The following is a 5,163-nucleotide window of genomic DNA, read 5'->3' as shown; positions in this document are numbered from 1 at the left end:
TACAAGAATAAATATTTTGATTTGTGTTGTTATATTTAATTTAATTCTTAACAATCCTATTAAAACTTCCGTGTCCATCTCTTCAGTGCTGTTTCTTCACTTCTTGTCAATTTTTTTTTGAAAATCTAAGTAACTGAATTTCTGCCCTAGTGTGTTTGTCCTGCCGTGTTTTTCTGGTGACCTTGTTTTTGATGGATTTCACTTTACTGCTCACAGGAGTCATGAATTCTTTAAAAAAGAAAAAAGGAATGGTGCGGAAAACTTGTTGTTGTTATGTGCCATTGAGTCGGACCGACTCACAGCGACAGCCTCCTTGGGTTTCTCAGGCGGTATTTCTGCAGAAGAAGATTGCCCAACCTTCCTTCAGAGGAGTGGCTGGTACGTTTGAACCGCCAGCCTTCTGGTTAGCAGCCAAGTGCCTTAGGCACTTATGACTTACTCTCCTTTCTGTTTTATGGGCCATTTTTGCCTTTCGTAGGCTTCCTCCAGTCGTCCGGAAAGAAGCCTACCAGAATTACTTTTATTAAAGTAAGCACGCCAATTAGATAATATAAAAGACCAATACCCAATATACCATAATGGGAACAGTATTCCAGTTTGTAAAAGGAAATCACAAGTATACCAAATTAGGAAGTCAAGGAATCTAGAGCTAAGAAAGGACTGCAGAATAAGGAAGGTAGTTTTCTCCTCGAGAAAGGTAGGGGTCTGAGCAAAATTTCAAAGGGAACATCTGGATACATTGGCTGGAGGATTCAGGAAATATTTCTTTCTTTCTTTTTTACCTAAAAAGTTTTCCCCTCGACGAAGGTGGGATTCGAACCCACGCGTGCAGAGCACAATGGATTAGCAGTCCATCGCCTTAACCACTCGGCCACCTCGTCGTGATATAAACTCACGGGCACTTGTTTTCCAGACTTTGTGCATGGTTGAGAGGCTTCTGGGAGACTGCAATACGTAACCTCCACAGGAAAGAGCAAGGAACTTAAGTGGATAAACTACGACGGAAAAGGAAAACATAAACAAGGAAACGGAGTCTTAAAAGTGGTTGGGACGCTCTTTCACCGGCTCCTGGTCCAGGGCCATGAGACCAATCAGCATTAAAAAAGGCGGTCGGGGTGGGCGTGGCATGGCCGAGAAGGGCAACAGAAGTTTGGCGTCATCCACAGGCGTCAGGTGCGCAAATTGGAAAATTAGATGATGGACCTCCCTCGATTTCTGCGCAGGATTACAGCCACTTCTTCGATACTATAGGATAAAATTGCGTAGAGAGGAATCCTTAATTCGTGGGACTCTTATCCCAGATTCATCGCAGTTAGAGGCTTTTTTTTTTTTTTTTTAAACAGTGCCTGTGTGTTGTGGTTTAAGGGAAGTAATTGCTAAACTCACTCGATTTTCCAAGGTGCTGAAAACGTTAAGAAACTCACATCTAGGGAGAAAACGACTGAAGGACGGGGGGGAAAAATAGTGGGTGTTTTTGTTTGTTTTATGGGTTGAATAAAATGCACAGATGAATAAGCACAAGTAGGGATTAATCCTGACTAATCAGTCACTCATAAATGCCTGGGAAAAGACAATTTTGAAGATGAGTCCTGAAAAGCAAGTTTTCTGTAGGTGGCGACCTCCATTACCCCAGTCAAGCTCTCTGCATCCCCATACGCCATTAACCAACTACATATACATTCTTTTCCTAGACGGACTTAACGTTTTCCCGGAGAACTTGGCGTTTCTGCCCTGATATTAGAAAAAATAAAAACTTTTCTAGAGGTAAAATTTGACCTCCAGACCTAGATCTATAAAGAGAAAAGCCAAAAACCCACTCTTGTAAAATGCACGGGTGGTTCAGTGGTACAATGTATGCACTTATAAACAAACAAAAAACCTTTGCGATTGAGTTGATTCCGACTCATGGCGATCTCATGTGTGTCGTGTCAGAGTAGAACTGTGCTTCACAGGGTTTTCTTGGCTGTAATCTTAAGCGGAAGCAGATCGTTGGGTGGTTTCCAACCGCCAACCGTTAGGTTAGCAGTCAGGAGCAAACCTTACTGCTTATACCTGTTTGCCTACGAGTCGGTTCCTGTTCAAAATGACCCTATAGGACAGTGGTTAAGCTACTAACCCACAGGTGAGCGGTTCCAACCCATCAGCTGCTCCTCGGAAGAAAGATGTGGGAGTTTACTATGGTAAAGATTAAAGGCTTGAACCATGGGGCACCTTTATCCTATCGCTATGAATCTAAGTCAACTTGACGGCAACCGTTAATATTTGCGGCTTCTTTTGAGTTCCTCTCAGTCAAGCCTACAGGCGCCCGTCTGTAAGGCTCTCAGGCCTCCTCGCTACTCTGCAGGTCGGTCATGCACTCTGGTTCCAGCCATTGTGTTCTGCGATGGCGCCCGGGGCTTGTCGAACCCTGCCGCAGCAGACGAGATTTCGCTCCAGACCTCAGAGCAGGCGCCGGGCCGGAGGGAGCCCACTGCGCGTCTTGACCTTCCGGAGAGACCTTGCCGAGAGATCCTCCCTCTCTCCCGAGAGGGCCTGCAGCAAAAGGATTCTCGCAGGATCCTAGCGAACCTGAGTTCTGGGAGCGCTAAAGCGTGTCCGCGCATCCCACGTTCCTTTCCCCTCGTCCTTTCTGATTCCTTGCGGGCCAGGGCTGCCCCACAGTTTTCGTAGTATATCCCACTGTTTTTCCAAACGTGTGCTCTCGTTTCCCATGCGGGACAGGAATGCCCACTTCTAATCCACGAGGTGAAAGTAGACCGCAAATAAAACAAAACAATATATATCTATCCAGCTTGGTGGGCTGCCGTCTACGTGTGGTGAGGTCTGTGTCAGGTACCGAGCTACTGCCTTCCAGGGACCTTTTTCCTCCTAGGTTCTGCATATTGGGGAGGAACGTGTCCCGAGCACATTTGGGTGCCTGGGCGGGACTGGAGGTGGGTGGGGAGGCCGCGGTGGAGGAGAACTGGTTGAGATCAGTTACCACAAGGCAGGGCCCTCCTTTTCCTCTGCTTTCTGGCGCCTTTTCCTAGGCTCTGAAGTGGGGTGCAAGGGGTATTATGACTACATATGGAGCTTGTCTGCGTCCTGGTCCAAACCGCGCTGGCATTCCTTACTACGATCTTTCCCCTTTCCAAGTCCTTACCCACGCTGTTCCATATGCTTGAAAAATGCTTAGGTAGCTGTCCTGGCAGTCTGTTACGACCTCCCCACTTGACTAACCTCAGTTCAATTCTCCAGTCCTCAAAAAAGCCTCAAACTGGTGAAGAAATCCTTTGGTTACTGAGGTCCTAAAACTTCCTACATTTTTCTTTAATGCGAGTTCTTTATATTATTGTTACTTTTTTAAAGGAATTGTAGTTGATATCCCCCACTAAACTCTAAGGTCTGTGAGGGATAGGCAGGACAGAGATTCTGTCTTTTTCTGCTCACAGTCTATTTCACTGTACCTTACATGACTTATAATTGGCGCCCAAAATATATTATCAAATGAAAGAAGTTCCACTCCATATCCACTCCTCAAGCAAGAACCAGATAACAGCAGAAGATGTTCCTTATTTTTATGGCAATGATGGCCAGCTGTATGGAGGGAGAGGAATGGAATAGGAGATAAGCAGGATAGTTCTGCCAAAGGCTTACTCTGCTGCTCATATTCCCTCCCCCCCCCAAAAAAAAAAGAAAACAAAAACAAAAACAAAAACCAACTCACTGCCCTGGAGTTGGATCAGACTCATAGTGACCCCTCCTTGGGTTTCCAAGGCTGTATCACTATGGAAGTAGATTGCCCTGTGAGGCCATGTTTCTATATAACCACCCTGTATGTATGTAGCCATTTTTGCAATATGCCTTAGCACATACTCCAGGCTTTAGTGCCTTAGTTACTGGAAAAACCACAGAGTCCTAACTACCCCCACCTCATCGATACCCTCAAACACATACTCCTTAGCAACAACCAATCAGTAAATGGTAGAGAAATACCTTACCTAAAATAGTTAGAAACGACAGGTGGTGGCTTCGGCCCACCAGACAGAGCCAATCAAGTAGGAACAACTAGCAACTTGGAAAATGTCAACCAATCCTGTAATTTTCTGATTGAAATTTCCTCCTTCCTGCTGTACCCCCCTATAAGAACCCCATTACCCCTGAGTTCGGGGCTCTCAATCCTGAACCGCTGTGTCGGTGATGGTTGAGGGTCTGAGCTCAAGCTTGAATAAACAACCCCTATGCTTTTGCAGTGGAATCGGCTCCTTGGTGGTTTTTGGGGATTCACGATCTGGGCGCAACAGCCCAATCTTTCTTCCGAGGAGTGGCTGGTGCATTTGAACTGCCAGAACAACCATATTATGACGAGTATGGAAAGGCCAAAAAGTGCCAGGTACAATCTTAGGTCGTTATATTGTTTGGCCACATTGTTTGATCCAAAACTCGAATAAACTAAGTCCAGACTTTGGGCTAAATGTGGTGTTAAATATTAGATGTCTATAATGTTTAAAAGAGCTCTGGTGGTGTACTGTCTAAAGCATTTGATTGCTAACCAAAAGGTCAGTGGTTTGAATCTGCTAGCTCCTCCATGGAAGAGAGATGGGGCAGTCTGCTTCCGTAAAGAATTATAGCCTTGGAAACTCAGTGGGGGTTGCTGTGAATCAGAATTGACTTGATGGCAATGAATTTTGTTGTTTTATAATGTTTAAGCTGCCAAAAACAACTTGACATACTTCACCCTGGGAAAATATAGAATGGAACCATTTTTAATCATTGGCTCTTTGGTTATATAATTGTTTAGACTGGTGGTTGAAGATAATGCCAGCTTCTTTGCTCCTTGATATTTCTTCTTCCTTCTAAATGCTTCCAAAGATCTAGATCTTAAGTCAAGAACAAGAATTCCACGTCCTAGAAAGTAAATTGAGGTCAAGGAATTGAAAGATATTCTGGTGATTAGGCTGCAGAATGTGTATGGATTTCCAGAACTTATTTCTTTTAAACACCACCAAGGAGAGGGTAGATTCTTGTAAAAAGCAATTGTGGCTTTCTAAATTCCTGAATAAGGGAGAAGACCAGAAATTGGCAAAATGAAAATGACTGCTCTTTGGATACCCAAAGGCACAATAATAAATAAATCAGAATGAGTGTGATAACAGATTTTTATAGCCAGCCAAGTTGACATGG

The 5,163-nt window shown here is 44.4% G+C and overlaps 1 non-coding gene across 1 annotated transcript; it reads right to left on the bottom strand.

Annotated features, from left to right (window-relative positions):
• Nucleotides 1-799: 799 nt before the first annotated feature.
• TRNAS-GCU lies at nt 800-881 on the bottom strand. Its single transcript has one exon. It is a non-coding gene; the product is annotated as a tRNA-Ser (tRNA).
• Nucleotides 882-5,163: the final 4,282 nt, after the last annotated feature.

The sequence above is a fragment of the Orycteropus afer genome, unplaced genomic scaffold (genome assembly GCF_000298275.1).
Source record: "Orycteropus afer afer isolate SDZICR_OR568_19922 unplaced genomic scaffold, OryAfe1.0 scaffold00684, whole genome shotgun sequence".
Classification (NCBI taxonomy): Eukaryota; Metazoa; Chordata; class Mammalia; order Tubulidentata; family Orycteropodidae; genus Orycteropus; species Orycteropus afer.
The sequence above is the reverse complement of the archived record's forward strand: the minus strand, read 5'-3'. Positions and strand labels throughout refer to the sequence as shown.